Source organism: Xyrauchen texanus, chromosome 20, assembly GCF_025860055.1.
Source record: "Xyrauchen texanus isolate HMW12.3.18 chromosome 20, RBS_HiC_50CHRs, whole genome shotgun sequence".
NCBI classification, from domain to species: domain Eukaryota; kingdom Metazoa; phylum Chordata; class Actinopteri; order Cypriniformes; family Catostomidae; genus Xyrauchen; species Xyrauchen texanus.
Window position 1 is genome coordinate 8772146 of NC_068295.1, and position 23553 is coordinate 8795698.

Genomic DNA, 23553 nt, shown 5'->3' on the forward strand with positions numbered 1-23553 from the left:
AGAGTGAGCTGGTGCTGGTGGACTGAATCACCAGGGGGTGCTTGTACCACAGGTTGAGAATGGCTGCTCTACAGAATGAAATGTCATTGTGTGATTTACGGTCTTAAGCCTTGACGTGTGACACAGTGCAGCAAGCTCTAAATCTTTGTCTTCGCTGCCCTGACTTGTTTATGCAATCACTCTTTGATGAGGAAGATGCCTATCTAGCTATAGCCTGCAGCGTGAGTGAACTCATCCGTGTCCACTCATGTGTGGCCTCCTATCAGATGGTGCGGCAAACAAAGATGCTCATCTTGGGTGGGTGCAGTTCATCAGAGTTTGCCATAATGGTGGCCATTTTTACAATCTAGCATTTACAATAACTCTCTGCAAAAGCCTGATGAAGGGGCATTATGCCCTTGATTTGTTTGAGGGGCACCACTGGCGGACCTGGGTCACTTGGCACCATTGGCAAGATAAAAAAAAAGAAGAAAAATATGCAACTTAACTGCCTATGATAAAACTTGGTGTAGTAGTATATGTATGTTAATCGGTGTTTCCCACAGGATTTTGTGAGACTGTGGTGGGTAGACCCCGGACCCTCTAGTCATGCCCCCCATTAGAACATTTTGTACATTTTAGTTACATGCATCAATCTGGAGCACTTTGAGAGCAAATTTAAGAGGCTAGATCAATGAAGAACTTTGTGCTCTTGTAAATAATTTTGTGCTCTAGTAGTAATTAAATTCTTTTTTTTTTTTCTCCATTAACCAACTCCATTTGGAGTTTTGTGTTCCTTGCCACAGTTGCCTTCGGTTTGCTCAGTGGGTTTCTACAATTATTATTTAATTACTTATTTTTAAACACAATTCACAATCGTATTTTATAAAACTACACAATGATGACTCTAAGACATTATAGATATTGCGGTTTCATTTTCTGTTAATGCATGATCTTCTGTAAAGCTGCTTTGAAACGATGTGTGCTGTGAAATGTGCTATACAAATAAAAATGACTTGACTTAATCATAAACACATTGGTTTCATTGATATGAATGGTGATGACACAGCAAAAAAGTCACACCCACAAAGCATAAACGAGACGGATTTTAACACATTTCACAAATGGACAAAACACAAAATCCTCAGGAAAAATGAATTGGTCGTGGAGTAAAAAAGTTACAATGTAAACCCGAGCACTACTACTAACTTTTAAACATTATCTGTGTAGCAATCAAAACCAGTTATTTAGTTGACCCAACAATAAACGTCTACGTTTTCTTAACAAGTTATGATGTTTTAATTTTATTTGAGTCTATGATTTTGAGTAAACATAGCCTAGCGGGCTGCGCTCATGACATGTGGTGCTAATGCATTGTGGGTGACCCGAGTTTGAATCCTATCACGTGAGGTCCATTCCCACTCTTCTCCCCTGTCATTTCCTGTCTCTTCTCCACTAACAAATGAAAGCCGACAAAAAAATTGCTGTAAATGTATTAATGTAAATTACAGTAAAATTAAAAACATTATTACAGATACGTAAATATCTACATTTTCAAATTATCAGGTTTTACAGTATACATGTCCAGAGACTAAAAAAGGTCATTCAAGTAACATGTCAAAAACAAGTTGTACATTTCTCTAAATTTATGACCGATACCCAACTTAATAGTGTACCTATGCAAACTCAATCCTCTGTGACAGAAATATAAACTTGTTCACACTTCTGTGGAATGAGATCTACTTTTTCATCATGTTATTGCAGCAAGATCTACCATGTACAATAAAGGCTATAATTAACACAATACCAAAATTTCAGTAGTCTGTAGTTAAATCTGGCAATTCTCAATACTAGCTTCAAATGCACAACAAATAATAACACTAACTAATATGTTAATTATGGAAGAATGGTTTCAAGTCCTTAAGTAATTATTCAAGACTAGTAAACAGTCAGTAATAAAAAAAAGAAAAGAAAAGAGGTAGAAAAATAATAGAAGAAATAATACAAATTAAGAAAATTCAGTGCTTTATCAACATCTTTAAATGTTTTTAACAGCAGTAGGCTATCAAGTATTCAAGGAAACATTCAGAATGAAATGCAACATAAAACTACTACTGGTCTTCACTGTATGATTATAATACATTAATACTTCTTAAAGCTACTAAAGTTACCCAGTCAAGAGCAGTGAATGTTTTCTTGTTTTCTTGTTATGTTTGTTTGATTTTTATAATGACATACTAGACCGCAGCTGGTCTATTAATCTAACGTTTGAATAAAAATCTGCTTTTATCTTCAAAGTTTATGTTCCCTTTAGACATCACTGTGTTTACATCAATTCATCACCAAGATGAGCATTTTGCCGGAATTTTTAAATGTATTTGACCGTTCAGGAGCTCATTAGCACGAGCATTTTTACACACACACATATGCTGCCTGTCAATCAAACAAGGCACAGCTGTTACTAGATCGCTATCCAATTAAATAAAATGATGTGCTCTTCATTACTTTCAACATCAGAATAAGAATATGAACTTTCTAATTAGTGACACAGGCCTAGGCTATCACAAATATAGCTGGTTATTTGTTTGTTATTGTCATTTTAATCAGTCTGGTTGTCTGGTCGGGCAATTAAAATCCTCTTTCACTTGGCCCTTCAAATAAATCACTTGTCAAGGGGAAAAGTATTAATGTTGAGCCCTGTGAGTAATCAAAGAAAAGAAGCAAAAGTGGTTACCTGTGTTGAACTTGCTCCTCAGATGCTGAAAATAGATACATTGTCAGACTCGCTGGTAATAACGTTAACACTAGATAATTGGTTCCAGTGCATGAGTGTGTGTGTGCATGTGTGTGCGTGTGCATGTGTGTGTGTGTGTGTGTGTGTGTGTGTGTGTGTGTTCATGTGTGTGTGTGCATGTGTGTGTGTGTGTGTGTGCGTGTGTGTGTGTGTGTGTGTGTGTGTGTGTGTGTGTGTGTGTGTGTGTGTGTGTGTGTGTGTGTGTGTGTGAGCATGTGCGCATACAGCAGGTGCAGGGGAGAAGTGAGAGATGCTTTGCCGAAGCAACAGAGCAAAACACAACATTTAGAAATCTTTTGTGTTATTATGAGAAGTGTATAAACATTTTCGGTTCATTATGAAACTGTGGCGGGACAAATTAGGCTGTAGTGGGAAAACACTGTTTATGAATGGAGGCAATAACACCATATATTAAGGATAATCATTATAACTGTAAAGTTTTCATTTAGTGCAAGCGGATCTACGTTCATGTCGATACAGAACTTTTTTTAATTCAAACAAAAAATGTAACTGAGCTTGATAGATATTGATCAAAATGCACTTTAGATATAAGCAAGCACAGGCCACTTATATATATATATATATATATATATATATATATATATATATATATATATATATATATATATATATATATATAGATATATGTTCAGTAAAAAAGATCCAAACATCCTTAATTTGGCTAAAGTGGTTAATTAACTAAGGTGTAATAAGCAAGCCAACTAAACTCTAATCAGGGTTGGGGAGTAAGGAAATACATGTAATGGGATTACATATTTAAAATACAAAATTTAAGTAACTGTATTCCACTACAGTTACAATTTAAATAATTAGTAATTAGAAAACAGTTACATTCAAAAAGTATTTTGGTTACTGAAGAGATTAATTTGCATTTTATTGTCATTTGTTTCATTTAATATTTAGTCCTTTCAGATGGAAAAAATGTATGCCAAAAAACATTATGCCAATGGAGTAGTGTGTGCAAATCCTCAGTATTCATAAAAGAGTAAGCTAGAAATCCCCAGGTGACCTCATATTATTTTTTCAACAACTGGCTATAAATGCGAAGGCTTTAAAACATAGCTGGCGGTTGTTTCTGCTGTGAACTGAATAAGCGTGCAAATGGTAATTTACCATGGCCAGCGGCCACTGCTGTTCATCACGGACAGCTGGACTACAGGGCGAACAAAGTCAAAGTCATAAAACATATTTTATTTGTGAAGTGAAATGTGTGTGAATCTTCAAAAGAGATCAGGGGCCTGGGACAATCAGGTGCTTAAGCCCCTGGATCCTCACCTCGCAACCCCACTGTTTTGCAATAAATTAAATATGGTTTTATTATAATAATCATACTTAAACTGTAGTATTTCTAAAACCATAGTAACCACAAAATTGACCATGGTTTTACTATAGTACCTATAGTTCAACTATAGTATTTGAAGTAAAACCATAACCACACAATTTACCATGGTTTTACTATGGTTCCTTGCATGTTGTGTGGTGATTGTTGTGCAAACTGTATTGTTTTATTCTTCTAATGTTTTTTATTTTTGATTTGATGTACCGTATTTATGTCTGTTGTTGCTTGCAAAGTGCTTTGAACTTTGGAAAAGTGCTATAAATTAAACTCATTATTATCATTATTATTACTGCAGTAGCCATATTTAAACCTTGATATTCATGATGAAACGATTTTAAAAAATACAGGAAAATAAAAACTGGTAAAAATGGTAAAAAAAATAATAATTTGTGGTTACTATGGTTTTACTACAAACACCATAGTTCAACTATGGTAACTATAGTAAAACCATGGTTAACCCTTCTGCAAGGTAACCATGGTTTGTGGACTACAGTTACTGTAGTCTTCAATATTACTATAGTAAAAAACGAACATGGTTACTACAATATTACTAATCCATTAGTAAAACCATGGTTTCCACCAAAAACATGGTAACTACAATCATGGTAACTACAATCATGGTAACTACAGTATTACTATATTAAAACCCAGGATTTACAAGAAAATGATTTACAGAATGTGCAACTTGATTGACTGACCACATATAAACATGTGAAGTGTAATTTCTGCATACAGCGTTATAGAGAAAGAATTTCCCCGCAATTTAATTATCAAAGATACAAATTATTAGTTTAGAAGTTGCACTTAACATAAACTTGGCTCAAAAAACAATGGGCATTATGCTTTCTGAACTCAAAGTTCCACAAATGTCGCCACTGCTAAAGCATGAACATAAATGTGGAATGAGCTGCACAGAGCTGGCCGGCACTTTACACTTTATGTCCATTCTATCTCAGTGCCTGTCAGATGAAGCACACCTGTGAAGAGTAATTAGCTATTTGGAAGTGTATCACTGCACTGAATGCATGTTATGATTCAGTAAGATATGCTTACTGGATGAGAGGAGCACACATGAAGGGAACCATTGTCTACCTACGGCATATCCACACATATCAAACCTTATCTCATCTTTGTTTGGCTGTTATTCCAAAGCGAATTCCATCTGTTACCCTGAACGTGTGTGTGGTCAGATTCGAATGGGCCGGCACATCAAAATATACTTTCTAATCTTTAGATTCTTTGAGAATTCTTGGGTGACCTGGCCTGAATGCTCCTCTTTGATCTTCAAAGCCATCCATGGGCCAGAAACTGTACTCAAGCATAGATCTCAGAACTGACTTTGTGATGAATGTTGATTGTATTGTAATTGAATCAAGAGAAGACTTTATCTCAGTACCTTTTCATAGCGTGTCTCCATGCACAGGAAGACGATGTAGGCCGTAGCACAAGCCAGGCAGCCTTCCAGGTAGGACTGACCACCAATCTTTTCAGCTTCTGCATAATAGCTGTTGAGTATCTTCACCGTTTCTTGAAACAGGCTCCTCTCAATCTACACACAATAGTCAGTTACAACAATGTGAGGCTTTTACACAAACAGAATATTATACAGTACCTCCTGGATAATATTTGTCTTTTTTGTTCAGAAATACTGTAGATTCCCTAGACATATAATCAATTACAAATATATATTAAATTAATTGTCCTGCAAAAGTGTTTATAAAACTAACATGCAGCAAATAAGTGTTAACAAAGAGATATAAGACTTGATGAAATATTGTACTATGATTCTGTACATGGATTGTTATATCACATGCAACAACCAATGCTGTTTAGTGTCAATGGCATCTAACCTGGTGAGACATGGCATTTTTTTAATCTGAACTGAAACGTAAATGAGATTTCAGAGCTTTGGTAGATCTTACCAGAAGCCAGAAATAAGGTTCTGACTGTACCAAGGGAAAACCGGGCATGCAAGAAACTGAAGCACAATAACGTAACATGCATTGTGAATGGGTACCAACATTTTAAGTTCTAAAAATCACATAAATGCAGCATAAAAGTAATCCATATGACTCCAGTGGTTTAATCCATGTTTTCAGAAAATATATGATAGGTGTGGGTGAGAAATAGATCAATATTTAAGTCCTTTTTTTACTTTTCTCATTCCTGCCTAGTAGATGGCAATATGCTTAAAGAATGCAAATTGCCAAAAGCAAAAGAAGATGAATGTGAAAGTGGAGATTGATAGTGAAATAAGGATTTAAATATTGATGTTTCTCATTTCTCTTCTGAAGACACAGATTTAACAACTGGAGTCGTATGGATTACTCTTATGTTGCCTTTATGTGATTTTGGACCTTCAAAATGTTGGTACCCATTCACTTGCTTTGTGATGACCAACAGAGCTGAGATATTCTTCTAAAAATCTTTGTTTGGAAGAAAGTCATACACATATTGTATGGCATGTAGGTGAGTAAATGATGAGAGAATTAAAATTGTTGGGTAAACTATTCCTTTAAAAACCATTGGATCTTCATAGCTCTAAAATTTTTTAGCCTTAGTGTTATGTTATAATGACTTGTTTTGTTTAAAAAAAGTATATAATAAATTAAATCTACTGTGGAGGTGAGGGTGTGGTCAAGCGCCCGTCTGGGGAGAGAGAAAGAGGTAAGGACATCCACCTGAGATGAAATGTAACTAATTACCATTTCCATGTTCACAGTGAGAGTAGGGGGAGATTTATAACTATTTAGATATAAGATTTATAACGGAGCGTTATGTATTATTCCCTAATGTTGTATTTGCACATACTGGAAAAAAATAACAACAGCTACCTTATTCTGCTGGTATTGATGCAGGCATGATAAAAAGCCGAACTCTGTATACTGTAGCTTAAAAATTCATCATTTCAAAATATTTTTTAAATTAGCATTGTTACACTCAAATGATCTCATTTAATTTGTGTGTGTAACCTGACGTTTGACAATTGCATACCCTGGCAAACCTGTGGCTACTGATGAGGGTAAGTAATGGCATAATTAAAATTTTTGGGCAAACTATTTAATTTCACTTCATTTGTCTGATACCAGAAAGTTTCACATGTTCAAAGAGAGCAATTTTTGCAGCTTAGTTTTACAAAATAGTCTTTTTGGGCTGAGGAGGAAATGTTGAAAGTTAAAACAAGTTTACATAGGAACATTCAGGCATTCAAAAGGTTACAAAAATGAGCAACGCCTCATGGGATGCAGAACCACGTAAAAAATGTTAATACGGTGCATCAATTGCCCCCATCCCTTTCTCGCTATTCATACAATACAATACAACCAACAAACATGTGGTGCTTTCCTCACTCCTCTCTGTATTTAAAAAATATATATATATAAAATGCATGGGCAGGATAAAGCATTCTTGTCAGAGCTTTCATACAGTGTCTGCAGTCTGTGAATGATCTTGTGCTGTGATCACCTCCATGGCTCTGACTCAAGAGGAAGAAACATACCCTTCTGTCCAGCTCTGCTGGGAACTTGGTCTGGAATTTGCAGATGGTACTGTCACTGTAGTCTCTCTGAATGAATACCTTGGTGGCCAGAGACGCACTGTGATGCAGCTCCTGAAGGTTGTGGAACTAAAAAGCCAAAACAAAATACAAAGTCAAGATAGATGGCACTCGGATGATACACATATAGTATATTTGAAAGGTTTTAAATTTCAGCGTTAGTACTTCACGTCAAGTCACTTCACGGATTACAAAAGTAATTATTTTTAAACAGGTTTCCCCAAACTGGCATTGTTCCCGCCCCAGTCTCACACCATTTGATGAGACAATGTTGCAAAAAAAAAACAAAAAAAAAAAAAAACAGCGATGTTTTGATAATCCTACATATAACTTACTTATATTTGTCTCTGCAACCTTTTGTAGGCCAGTAGAATGACCTTCATGTGAGTGTACATCATTTTAAACATATTTGTCAGAAGTACTGTTAATTTCTTAGATATAAAATGTTTATAAGTGGAAAATATTGCTTAGTGCACCTTTAAATCATTATACAAGTCACTAAGAATTTGGCAAATTAAGTTTCACTTAGGCCTATGCTTTACAGTTTCTGTCTCTTTGTGACAAGGAGGAGGGTTAAGCACGCCCGGCCCCCAGTCAGGCTAATCAGACGAGGAGAGGGATTAGTGCAGCGGGATCCGGCAGTTCGGGAGAGAGAAGCCACATGCAGCTGCCATGTGGGCATTTGTGTTGTGTTACTTTTTGTTTCATTAAATATTATTTTGACCTTTCAGCCGGTTCCCACCACCTCCTTGCCATTTTTAATGCTGGTACAGGCTTCATTAACATAAAGAAGTGACAGAGCCTGGCCCTATTTCAAGGGTCACTCAAAATAAAAAAACAGACAGGGCTTCTAAAGAAATAATATTTTTTAAATACAGTGGAATTTACAGGTAATGTGTCTAAAACATGGGCCAGAAAGAAGACAGAGTATAAATCAATCAAAGGAAAAGAATCAGTGAGTTGTTTTAGGGCTTTATACGCTAAAACCATCTTCAACAACTCTGGAAATATCACAAAATAGAGAGCCAACAAGACCTGCGGGGAAGAATGATACCTGATGTATACAATAGGACATACATTCAGCCATGATGAACATATGCTGTGTCTTATTTTGACTTATATGCTAATGCATTCATTTAATGGAAATTTTAAATATCTTTTTTCATCTTTTTTTTTTTACCCCTAGAGGATAATGTTGCTCTGGACAAAGCATCTGATAAATGTCCTAATATAAAAAGAATTTATTTATTAGTAATGCTTAAAAATAAGAGCTAGCGCTCTCCAATCTGTCACACTGGCTGGCTACAGCCCCTACTTCTTCATGCCAAAGGAAGGCATTGAGTTGCGTCCAATCTTGGAGCTGCGAGTGCTGAACTGGGCCTTGCACAGACTCCCTTTCAAGATGCTGACACAGAAGCACATTCTGTCATGCTCCTGCAGTGACTGAAGTCGGTGCGGGCCACTCACATCACAGGCGACCTCAACCGAGCAGCAGATGTGCTGTCTTGGAAGGTTACGCTCAGGGGAGAGTATGTGTGCCCTGTACTGGGGTAGGTGCTCCACATGTGCTGTTACCTGGTAACCCCTTGTAATGTATTTTCTGCAGTACGGTTTCCCTGTTAGTAAATCTGCTCTCCCTTGGGCAGAGTTACTTCTGCTTCTGGTCACCATGTTTGTAGAGCTCCTTTCCCCTTTGGAAAGTACGGTTTCCTCTCTCTCTATCACTGGCATGCAAATTCCATTCACCAATTCCCATTGGCCTTTTCTGAAAGCTCAGAGGGCTTTGGGGCTCTAAAGAGCGAACATCAGGGAATGGAAGTTACAACAGTAACCAAGATGTTCTCTACTTTCACAACTACCCCACATCACTAGGGGCTCATTAATGCATGAACACCTCTACAGCTCAAAAACATTAATGCCTACTTTTACATCAACACACCCTTGGACCCGCCCACTGGTGCTTAAGTTTGTAAGTAGAGAGATGAGGACAAACAAGGCCTATTATGGACTTACTATTCCTGAACACCTAAAGGGACCCATCTAGACTATTTTCAATTATTTTTGTATTTAAACATGCACAGACAGACATCTTTGACCGTTTGATACATATCGCAGTGTCAAGTTACAACTCTGAAGAGAAGAAACCATTCTCTGTCATTCAGCTGCTGCCTCTTGCTGTTTTGAGCACAAATGCATCATGGGCACATTCTTTTGCCCATCTGCGCTATCTTAAATTTTTGGTGTATGAAAACATATGATAGATGGACACCTTTGACTGTTTAGATGGAGATGTTCATTTTGGTGCAGGATAATACTGGAAACTGTATGTGCCTTCAGTGTATTTTAGCATGCATTTATTGTGAACATAAAATTATTCAAGCTTTGCAAAGTAACTGTTATTGAAGGATAGGGCAGTTAAAAACATTTGGACCCGATGCAAAACAGTAAGTAAACAGTTCCATTCCAATTCATAACTGCTTGTGGTGCTGACACCCTGTTTACGCCAGGTGCGTCCGTTGATGCGATGCAACGTCTTGAGGCTGACTACACCGGGCACGTCGACATGAACTTTCTAAACCATTTATTTGTGCTGATGGCAGTAGTAGCGCCAGCGCATGCTGCACAAAATGGAACGAGACATCTGTTTACTGTCTGTGCAATGCGATGCATCACAACGGACACTTCCATGATAGACAGCATCATTAATTATAATGGGTTCTATTGCTTATGACGCGACTCTCCCGACTGGTGTAGACAGGGTGTGAGTGTTAACAGTTGTGCTTGAAATGAACAGTTTAATATATTCAGATGAAATGTGTTGGATGTGCATTATGTGCGACCCCTGAACTTTAGATTAATAATGTTGTAGATCTTGTTCTTTCTTTTAAGACTGAGTTTCAAATGTGGCTGAATTTGAGGGGCTGCACAATGCTAGACATTCAGAACAGTGGGAGTGTTTACGTTGAAGTTTTAAGGTGGCCCTTAGGCCTAAACTGAGCATTACAGCCAGAGTGTGTGAAAAATAATTAATAAATAAATAAATAATCACTTTACTAACATTATCAGTGGACCTCAGGGAAGATTATAAATCTATTTAACAAAAAAAAAAAAAATAATAATAATTTCATGACACCTTTAAACAAACAAACAGAAAATGTTTTTGTGATAGTGTCCTAACTGTATTGAAAAATATATTTTAATGAAAACATATAATTGTTCTTTAGTTGCTTGAGGTTTTTGTGCACCACTGTAGCCTTTTAAAATTTCAGATCTAATCTAAAGTTTCCAAACAAGTTCTTTTAGTCTCCCTGTATAAATAAATCATTATTTTAACAGATCATTATATAACACAAGGCTTACAGCTTAATATTAAGTGGCCACAGTTGCAGTCTCATTAGTGTAATTCCTAAAAGCTTTGATGCCAGAAAGAAGTCTGTTATTAATAATTTCCATTGCTTAAATAGCAAAGATACTATTTAAGGCCAGCGCTGAACCACACACAGAGAATGAAAAAGCAATGAAAGTGAGTTTCATTTGGTTCATAGTTTTGCATAAATAGAATGATACTGGATTGTGAAATATTAATATTTTGGGAAAATACATTGTAAAGGTATTAAGGGAAAGGATGAGGAGAGAACTAGCTTGACAAAAATAAAACTTACACAAACAAACAGGGCAGCTGCTCGTAAATGCTCTCTCTCTTTGCACCACCGTCCACAGTCGGCCTTTATCCCTCTCGGAGGCTTGATTAGCCTGATAAGTCTGGTGTGTAAAATCTCGACCCGGAACCGCCCTCCACCCTGTCACATTCCTCCCTCGTTCTCTCAGGACGGGGGGCATGACGTACAACCCCCCACCCCCACCCCCTTTCCCAGAGGGAGGGCATGCCAATAATGCAAAATAGGGTGTACTCCCTGTAACAGTGCAGTACTCCCTAACAAAAAATAAACAGTAAAATGTAAGAGAGAGGGAAAAGGCCAATGCAGAGCGACAGTGAGAGAGAGAGAGAGAGAGAGGAGATAGAGAGAGAGAAAAAAAAAAAACACTTACTCGCCGGTTCTCCGATACGCCGTAGTAAATCACAACCCGGCCCTGCCCTCCGCCCTGTCACAAACATATTTTTGTCTGCACATCTCATACAAAGTATGGCAATATACCCTCTTCGTAGATATTATAGCAATAAGAAAATATGCTAAAAATCACACATGATTAAATATTGCAATTGTTTCTGCTAAAGACAGTTGTGAGAATAAATGGAAAGCTAATGGAGTATTTTGCTTAAGCCTCCTTTTCTCAGAAGTTTAATGTTCAGTAATCATGTGCCTCCTTTAGAGTTTCAGAAATAAATTCAGCAATGTCTCATACTGTGCTTGGATTTGCCAAGATACCAAAGTCTGCCATCAAAAGTCATATACAATATCACAATATGAATTCAATTATTTCTCTTCAAATTCATCCAAGACCATATTATTAGCACAATGCTATCCACATTAATTTTATAGCTCCATGCTCTTACTTTGTGTCAAGATTTGTGTCTTTTTATTTCTCCTAAGGAATTTTTGTAGACACATCAGAGACAAATTTGATGCTTAAATTAGTAATTACTGAGAACACATTCAGTCTCCCGAGCTATGAAAGAGTGACCTCTGAGTAATAAATCTTTTCTCTGGGATTTCATGCATACTGTATATTGTAGCAGTAAAAGCAGAATTTAACAGCATGTTGTCATTACTGACCTATATATAGCAACAACAAAATACAAAAAAAGTCTGAATTAGCTACCAAAGCTTCATTAGGATGGATATGAACAATAATTAGTCTTCACCGTTGCCACGAGACAAACAAAGCCTTTAGTTCCCTCCAAATGAGACAAGCCTAATTACTCCTACTCTTCTCCATGAGCACCGCTCAGAGAGATTCCAGCACAGGTTGGGGACACTCATAATAGCTGTTCTGCTGTCTGAAATCCCTAAGCAGCTGTTGGCATAACCGCAAGCAAGTGGCTTATCAAGTCACGAGACTGACCACGGTTGGGTTTTTCCCAGAAGATATGGCAAATTATTCAAACTTGGGAGGTCATCTAAATTGTTATTGGTACATATGTGCTTATCATAAGGAGAAACATCTGGTCTAGTTTGCAGGATGCCAATAACCTGGAAACTACCTGGTCTAATAGAATCACGTTACTATACCTAAATTGTTTGAAAAATAATTTCACATGGCTTGTTGTGTACACATCGCCTCAGTTCCCTGCTGAAATTAACTCTAAAGCTACAATTAATTTTTTTCCTTTCACTCAAATCATGAGTAAAAGTGCAGATTATCAATTCATAAACACTTACTTTCCGTCATGTTCTTCAAAGCCATCTTTTATCTTATAACACTTTCAATGTAGTGCATGACTTGAAAGGCATTACATTTTAATGTTTGCCTTACATGACCAACTACATTTTTAAGTTTGTTCAAGTGTGATCAAATTGTGCAGCAGCTCAACTGATATAGCATAGCACTTACCATGCATGCCATTGTTATATACTGTAAGTCAAAAGTGTCATACAAGCACCACAAAATGATTTGGTTGCTTAAGCAATTGCTATTTTCACGTCACATTTGCTTTTTGCAACACTATCTGTTAGATTTAAGTTTAAGGTTTCTGGTAGGAAGGTCAGTTTTGTTGATTTAAAACTAAATAGAGCACTTACGTTAAAAACTTCATCAGTTGGTAAGTACATTTAATTTGCTTTTAGTGCCACTCTGTGGATATTTCACCTTCGCCACGTAATATCATTTTGCAAAAATGTCAGAAATGCAATATTTCTACCAATCTACCAAGTTAAAATGTAACTTGTACACACAACTTTGTTTCCACTCCCAGAAGTTGCACAGCACCAGCCAGTATGATGGGAACTGGTCATTTCAGCCAGCATTTTTTACATGTTTTTGTGCTGTACGTATTGGACAGTCAGTGAATGAAAGGTGGGTGGTAAAATTAGATTATTAGTAGAGGAACTATACAATTTTTTTTTTTAAATCACATTGCTTTCAAAGTTAGCAGAGCTGTAATTGGCCTGAAAGGTGAGACCATTAGCATCACCGGCCACTATGACCCGCAGCAGTGAGGTACTTGCAGCCAATTAAAATTAATCAGTTGAGGAACAGATTATACATTTTAATGAAACAATGTGTTGGGCAGAAAATCTGAGGGTTCAGAGGTTGATTCCAGATGCTGCCAACACCAAGAGGTATTTCAAAAGTAGCTGAGCAGATCTGCAGATGCAAATTATGATGTGTAGCTTCAAGACTTCATAGGCTCTCGGGGCATTTCCTCTTCTTTCCCACATGAATGTGCAAGATGATTTTAAACAGATGCGACAGAGGCAGAACATTAACAGCACTCAGGTTTCTTCACACAGAATCAGGGAAATGCTGATGTACTCTCAAACCCTCGAGAGACACAGTAGAAGAGCCAAAAATTGCTTTATAGACCTACATTTCATGAGGGAAGGTCTCCAATCTATTGAGTGATAGAAAACCTCCTTCTTGCCCTGGAGGGCTGGATGTTTAGAAATGTTTTGGACACATTACACAGAGAAAGAGTAAGTCATCTTATGGGCCCAATTTTAACCAGCACATAAAAGACATTGGAAGAATTAAAATGCAATATATCCATTTCAATCATGTCAAGTTGGTACTGATGTGCAAACCAAATGGCCAACATCACTGAACACAGTTGGCACACTATACGATTATATGTAGCTTTTTATGTTAATTATCTTGACCCACAGAGACACCACATCTGTAACAATGTGATTGTGAAAATGACACACAAAATATGGGAGGACAAAAAAACTGATCACTATGTATGTGGTGTTAGAGGTAAATTGCTCAAAGAATTGTCTGGGTCATTTTATATACACAGTTGAGACATTGAAGTGACATGAAATAACGTGGTTGCTTCAGAAAATGTGCTTTTCGTATCACATTTGCTTTTGGGACACCGTCGGTTAAGTTTAGTTGTTGGTTTAGGGTATGTCTTAAATATATTTTATTTATCTCTAATTTGCTTTTAGGATACTATTGGTTATGTTTAGGTTAAAGTTTTAGGTTAGGGAGGTATGTTTTACTCCATCTAAAACCCTTGATTGATTACCACATAATTTCACTTGCTTTTGGTGCCCCCTGCTGGACATTTTAATGGGAAACTGCAGTGAAACGTGTAATATAGCACGTAATCGTTTGGCAAAAATGTTGCCATTATGGTCACATAATTTTCATGAGATCAGGCTGGACATGTTAGATGATACTTGACCGAAGTACATATACATATTGCAAACTTTTATGTACAACGCATACTGCAAATATTTCAAAGAACACTGTAGATTCTAAATAAATCTGATGTCGAAACTCTTTTTATGTGTCATTAAAAAATTAAACCTTGCAAACTAAAAACAGATTAAACATGCCAGATGCCATTCTGGTGCACAGATGCCTTTACAATCAAACACTTCTGATCCTAAATGAAGCACATTTTCTTATGCATGTTAATGAAATACCAGGAGACAATAAGCTCAGCTTTACTGTTGCCCCAAGAGACTAATTTGCTCTTAAGTAGAATCTGGCTGTCTTCTGAAGCTTGTTTTTGAGAGAATGATTATCATGCAAAACAGAGTTACACAGAAAATGAGGTGAACAACTTGGAGGAAATATAAGGATATTGGTTTAAATGTGAAGCATGCATTGGGTACGATATAACACCAAGTGACATTTATTTTAAAGAAAGTAAATTTGGGCCTAGTTGGTTTCAAGTAGCCTAAATGCAAAACTGGCTCAGTTCTGAGAACTGGTTTAGTTTGCATATGACACTTGAGTTCCTATTGTATTATCTAATTCAAAGACATTCAAACATTTTTAATTGTGACCAATGCATTTTTGAAGGCCACTGTATGGCTTTAATCTGTCTTGAAAGGGCACTGATAAGTAAAGCAGTTCATGACAACTTCTGACAAGCATTCTTCAGTCTAAGCACTATTTATGAAATGTTATCAGTCCATATTTTTACTGGCTTTATTCAGACTATCAACTTGTAACTGAATGCACATGTCCTAAACATCTGCCACGTGCTAAAAATAGAACATGAGAAAATCAAAGGGATGCTGCAAACATTTCAGATCCATTGAGTGTAAACAGTGCATGGATGTCATGCCATTAGAAAATGAAGCAGCTCCTGAAAGGCCAGTACTTTAACTGCTACCAGAGATGTTGAGTGCACTTGGCCTCAGGGTCACATTAAACAAATTACAGGTTGTTTTAGCTGTGACACTTTAAAAGGGCTGTTACACAGTTGAGCTGCTTTCTGTCTTGCTATCTCACTGCCCTCCTCTCCTTTCCACACTCTTACTTTGGGTTTCTTTCTTTCTCAGAATACCTAAGACCCCAAAATCTTTTCACCAGACATTCAGTTTGTCTTATTACTGTACAACTGTATCAGCATAATGTCCCTGGTAATGTGAACTGAATGCAAAAGATAATATGAGTAATATGACAGTGAACGTTACTGCAATGTGTTCATATGCTGCTATCCTGTATTACCTATTCACTTCTTTCAAAGAAAGTGGAATTAAAAATGCTAATTGGGAATGTACTGATTGGAGATCACAGTTACTGCAACAAGTGACACAAATTATTGACATGCACTCAAGTGTTATGTATAATTAATTGGGCTTGGCCCAGGGTGCAAGTATGTAACTAGATATGGCTGTGTTTGATTTCTACCAGCTCCTTTTAAAACACAACATATCAATGTGGCAGTCTTTAAAGGAATAGTACACCCTTCAACATTCTGTCATTATTTACTCACCCAAAGTAATTTGTTAATGTTATATATTTACATTTAGGCACAAAAAGTAGTGTAATGTATTACATTTTAAATTACTGTAATCGGATTATAGTTACTGACTCAGTGAAAGTAATTCATTTCATTGAGTCATTACTTGTACATTACTTGGGTTACAATTCTTATATAATACAATTACTGCATGCACAATTATTAGGCAAACTGTATTCCTCAGGATTAATTTTATTGTTGAACAAACACGATGCTCTCAGTCAATCCAAAATGATACTGAACCTCAAACCTGAATGTTTATCAAAGGAAAAGTGAGTTTTGTATTTCTCAGGGGAATATATAAGTGTGCACAATTATTAGGCAACTAAATTACAAAAAGAATTTCTAGAAACTCAATTGTTTATTATACATTTTTAGAGTAAGCGTGACAAATAAGTGACACAAAATGAAAATTAAATAATATTTTTGGCTTTTCAAAAATATTCAGTGACCAGTATAATAGCCACCCTTCTTTTCAATAACTGCCATGAGCCTTCCATCCATGGAGACTATTAGTTTATTTTCACGATCAACTTTCAATAAAGCAGCAACCACAGCCTCCCAAATGCTGTTCAAAGATGTGTATTGTCTTCCCTCACTATAAATCTTACATTTGAGAAGGGCCCGCAAGATTTCAATCGGATTTAAGTCAGGTGAGGAAGGGGGCCAAGTCATAATTTGGGCATTGTTGAGGCCCTCACTGGCTAGTGAAGCAGTGGCGTACTTGGATGCATGTGATGAAGCATTGTTCTGCATAAAGATCATGAACTTCTAAAATTCTGAGGTCTTCTTCTTGTACCACTGCTTGAAGAAAGTACTTTCCAGAAACTGGCATTAGGTTTTGGAGTTGAGTTTCAGTCCATCTTCAACTCGAAATGGTCCAACTACCTCATCGGTTGCCCTCCTCCACCTTGCTGGCACCTGACTCGAAGTGGTGCCCTGTTTGATAGTTTGGGGAAGGAACAAAGGCGGTATACTAAGGAGGTTCCTAATTATCCATTCGCCTCCTGGCGTGTTGGTCAGAACACAGGATAGGATCCAAAACAGCCAGGTTCCGTTCAAAAGGGGTTTATTTACATTGAAGAAGCCACAAGTCACAGGCACATGACAGGTTGCATATTCAGGTAGTCAGGTGGATATGAGGGTATAGGAGAGTATTTGAACAGGTTTATACTTGTGTGTACGTGTCTATGTGTGTGTGGTTCTACAACAGAAACAGAAAGAAAGAAATAGATTAACATACCATCTCTGTACTGTTATACCTCTAACAAATAACAGGAGATTATGTAATCTTCAATAGCAATATACATAACATAACATAGGAATATCAGCTTATAATGCAATAATGCTCACCGCAACATACTGATATGGCGTTAATATGTAAACACATAGAAAACGAAAACGAAAGTTAACCGCTGAACATCACTTAGGTGAATTACACCTCATTCATATGAACATAACAGATTAATTCTAGTAATCATCAACACAGTGACATGTATAACGACATAATCTGAAATATTATTGCCTCAGGAGTCAGATATAATTGAACATTGAACATGTGAAACACCTTGCAGATGACACTAAAATAACGGGTAACACCAGATCCCAATACACTCAACATCAGCGGATAAACATCACATTAACAGTCATGAAAGTATCTGTGGATTAATCAGAACATATATCAGGGAAATAATTACTCACAGTCACTCATGGACTCACACTTTAGCACCCACAACAAGTTATCTTAGCACATATCACGGGCATGTATTTCATCTGCCTTGCTCTGTTGTATAATAAGTGGTGGTGGTGTAGTGGGCTAAAACACATAACTGTTAATCAGAAGGTCACTGGTTCAATCCCCACAGCCACCACCATTGTGTCCTTGAGCAAGGCACTTAAATCCAGGTTGCTCTGGGGGGATTGTCCCTGTAATAAGGTCACTGTAAGTCGCTTTTGATAAAAGCGTCTGCCAAATGCGTAAATGTATAATGCCGTTGATTGACAGGCGCTCTAAGCTCCGCCTTTCCAACATCCCCTGTATCCATTAGTGATCCAGCCATGGGCCCATCCATCTGGTCCATCAAGAGTCACTCTCATTTCATCTGTCCATAAAACCTTTGAAAAATCAGTCTTCAGGTATTTCTTTGCCCAATCTTGACGCTTCAGCTTGTGAATATATTAACTGGTGGTCGTGTTTCAGCCTTCTTGAGCATGGTCATGTCTCTGAGCACTTGACACCTTGTACTTCTGGACACTCCAGGTAGGTCCCAGTTCTGGAATATGGTAGCATTGGAGGATAATGGGTTCCTGGTAGATTCACGTATAATTCTTCTCAAGTCTTTTGCAGTTAATTTGCTCCTTTTCTTCTCCATACATTTTTTGAGCCCCAGTTGACTATTCGCAACAAAACGTTTGATTGTCCGGTGGTCACGCATCAATAGTTTAGCTATTTCAAGAGTGTTGCATCCATCCATCTGAAAGGCCTTTTACAATTATTTACTTTTCAGTGCCAGTTAAATATCTTTTTTTGGTCCATTTTACCTGAGGTAATAAAGCTACCTAATAATTATGCACACCTTGATATAAGAACCTTATATAAATGTATAAAACCTATATTATAATAAGGTGTTAGTCACTTTCGCAGCACCCTCCCTCATTACACAAATACATGCCACCTGAGAATGATTTAATCCAATAAGCATTCAAGTTTATATGGTTTGGAGTTTGCATGGAAATAATGATAAGATCAGAATACTCACATGTCTAATAATTGTGCACGCAGTGTATATGACTGTTTGCATTCTTTGGCAGCTGAACGGTGTGCAACAATGAACAAGGAGAAAATAGACATTGTTTTAAATTTGTTGACCGGAAAACCAAAAAACATTTTTGAAAAATGATATTTAGAAAGTAACTTTAAAGTAAAGTAATTAGTTATATGTTTCATTTTTCAATGAAGTAATCAGTAATGTAATCTGATTATAATTTTAAATAAGTAGTTAGTAATGGTCACATCTGAATTTTTCTATATATTCCTCATGGCTTCAAAAGACTTTGAATGAAACACACAAGTCATAAGGATTACTTTTATGATACTTCTATAGTACTTCTTGGCAGAATTAATCACTCTCCATGTTCATGGTATGGAAAAGTGCAGCTCAGACATTATACTTATGTTGTCTTATGTTTCATGAAAAAAGACAATAAAGCAGGGTCCAAATGACATGAGGGCGAGTAAATTGTAACAAAATTGTCATATTTTGGTAAAGTATTCCTTCACCAACCATTTTGATTCCTCTGCACAAGGGTAAAAACACTATTAACTATGGAGTCTCATCAAAACAGATGAATAGCAAGAAATCCTCTAAAGACCTTCTACAGCAGCTCTGTGCAATAAACAGAAACACATCACAGGGACCCTAGAGCTTGCATAACACAACCTGATTTATTTTCAGCAGTAGTTATTTTAAGGATTAATTGTACTTGATATAGAAAGCTTGTTATCAAGAAACTATAAGATCCATCTAAAGAAGTGTCAGAATAACAAACAGAATTAACAAGCACTGAATGCCAAACTGACAAGTGAACCAAAAGAAAGGCACTTGGAGCGTTCTTAGTACATTCAGATGACTCATTGCAATATATTTCAATATAACTGAGCAGGATGGAGGACAACAAGACCACAAGATGCCCAAAGCAATTGTGTGACAGTTATTCTTGCAACAGAAAATGCATTTTCTATAGCAAACGTTGGCTTGTAAAGAGTTAACAATCAGTTTCAATAGTTATATCTTCAAATAACTAGGTTGCTGAGGGATATAATTGTTTCCCTGAATACATTACAAACAATGGAATCTCATTGTATATTCTCACTGGAGGGATTTGCCTGCCTTTTGAAAGAAATTGTATTCAAGATGGCTTGAGCATACAGACAGAATGTAGGTTGCCATGCAATCTATACAGGTGCCTAAATATAGCCCATTTATGATGCAATTTGGAAGGAACTGATGATGGATTAAGAGAGGAAATAATTTTTTAGAAGATATGCCAAAAAAACATTTGGAGCTAAGCGTTTTTCACAAGCACATACAGTATTTATTAGTTGTCCGATTAAGAAATAATATGAGATAAATGGGGCTTTATGTTTGTGTGTCTTTCCTCATACAATATGAGATCTATAATGATCATTTATTTCTACATCACTTGTGAGATTGGATGTCAAGTAAAGCATTACGCTTCCTGAGGCCATGCCTAACAATGATTTTACTACTTAAACACCCTTAACTGTGGTTAAATCTCTGTAATGCATGTATGGTTAGTAAGATGAAAACAACCGTAAATAGGTACAGTTTGTCTAAACAAAGTCTTGTCTGACAGTCGGACGGTCGGTCGGACGGACGGACGGACGGACGGACGGACGGACAGACGGACGAGACAGACAGACAGACAGACAGACAGACAGACAGACAGACAGACAGACAGATAGATAGATAGATAGATAGATAGATAGATAGATAGATAGATAGATAGATAGATAGATAGATAGATATAGAGGTATGTGCTGAGTTTGGTGGATATATCTTAAAAAGTGGTAAGAAGACTTGTTAAGAAGTTTTGGCTTAAATGTTTTTTAATTATAATAATAATAATACAAAAACAAACCCAGGTCTGTAAAATAACAATATGTTGGCTTTGTAAAGTCAACATAAATTAACATTAGTCCACGAAATAATATAGTTAATTAACCTAACTGTACGCTGATTACGGTTGCCAAGTAACATGGCAAATTGGCGCTAAATGTTTATTTTAATAATTGTGCGGTTACAGGTGTGTATCACCGGTTATGTTGTTATGGCTAGAACTCTAATCCAATAATATTTGGAACAATTTGTTTTACCTTCCTTTTCAAGTGTGAATTTCCTTCATGCCATTTAACCACAACACGCAGCGTTTCCTTTGAGGAATTAATTTCTTCTTTCTAACAGTAAAGGCAAGAGGTTAAAAACGAGAATAGCCTATAGGCTACTTTTAATAAAGCGTCTGTGCGTTGTTGAGGGATGGATCTTCATTCAGTCTGTATGTTTGTGTCTCTGTCCAGGGTGCTGAATAATCCATCTGTCTGTCGGTTTCACTCAATCTTCATCAAAACCTCTCTGCTCTTACGACACGATATTTGTGTTTCGCGATAAAATACGAACTTGACTCAAGGAAAACTCAGTGTAATGTCGAAGAAATTATCTTAACAGCGACTGCATTTCTTAATTGGCTTCTTTGATCGCGTCTAACTAAAAGCATATTTACAGGACACATATTGATCGGGATTCAAACCCACAGCAGGTGTCAAAATAACTTCATCCAAACCATCGATTCGTGAATAACAAGGTACGGCTGTCCGCGGCAACGCTCATCATCTCTCATGAAGCTCCAATAAATGTGTTGTAATAACACTTACCTCTGTCGCCATGATGCCTGAGACGGTGGACTATCCGTCCCGGTGCTGAAATCCGCTGTTATCCACTCATGGGACAGTAACGGATGGATGAAAGCGGTGAAGAGGGTGGAGCACCGTCATACTGATGGAGGAGGAGTGACTAGTACAGATGTGCTTCAATTCATGCATGTGAATAGGCCTATAGGATTTGTATAGAGACTCCTAAAGAGGGACAGCAGGACCAGAGGAGCATATCACCCCATACATAAACCCTGGGGTAAAAAGTAGTTTCTTCAATAAAAAATGTAAACACAAATGTTGACGAACTGAAAATGCATTTAAATGCCAATTCAATACATTAATTTGCAATCAATGAGGTCGAAAACAAGATGCAGAGTTTGAGTTTCATTTTTTTTTTTTTTCCAACTGGAGAAAGTTGATTTAGAATAGAATGAAAGATTATAACTGTCTATGAGAATAAAACTTAAATAAATGTTGCAAGCGTATGATTTTTAATAATGTGCTTACATTTTAGAATGAAAATGATCCATACACATTTATATACGTAGCTTAATAATTTAATAATCAATGTTTGAATTACCAGCTATAGAATTTTGCTTTTGATATCAATTTTATTAGCCTATATTTTATAAATGAACTTTCATTTACAGTAAGTGTCATAATTGAAAATTTACATTGCATTATTCTTTCGTATGGTTACCTAAACAATGTAGTAGGTATTTTGTTGTGCTGTATTGCACAACAAACAAACAAATAAATGAAATCTGTTTTAAAGGAATTTGTATGACTTTGATGCATGCATTACAATACATTCATAATTTGTTCTATACATATCAGGGATAAAATATAATTGGTCAAAATTACTAATGCAATTATTTTCTCAGAAAACATCTTATGAAATCCCTCTGTTGTGTGACTATATTGAAATTCTGATTTCATTGCTCTCCCTTTCATTCTAATTAAAGCTGTTCTGCATAACCTATTTAATTCAAATTCCAAATTTGTACTTTCAGAAATTTCTGGGTATTGGAAAGTGCTTAAAGTGCTTACTGTAAAGTGATGGCATTGACATTGCTTGACACTAACTCTTCAATAAGCGTTTCATATTCCATCTGAATCACAGATCTCATCCTGTTTGTTGTAAAAAATAAATAAAAAACATTTGCCAATCATTGTGGTAGCTCTGCCTGAGTCAAACATGCATAAAACAGACTGCATAATTCAAAGGAAGGAGCAAAGTCACTTAAAAATGCATTGATGGTGCTACTGATGTTTGGATTGGTATTCAGCATATTGTCTAACAAAAGTTGTTGTAAGATTTGCCATGATATAGAGGTTCTCATATTAAACACACACACACACACACACACACACACACACACACACACACACACACACACACACACACACACACACACACACACACACACACACACACACACACCAGGGCTCAACAATAAGAATGGTTCTGCAGACCGAGATTCGTGCCTGTTGACATATTGTACACTTGCCCTTTTGGTCCAGTGCT

General features: G+C 36.7%; 1 pseudogene; it reads right to left on the reverse strand.

Moving 5' to 3' along the window:
- LOC127660309 (golgin subfamily A member 7B-like) overlaps positions 1 to 23553 on the reverse strand; it is a 52019-nt pseudogene that overhangs the window by 12022 nt on the left and 16444 nt on the right.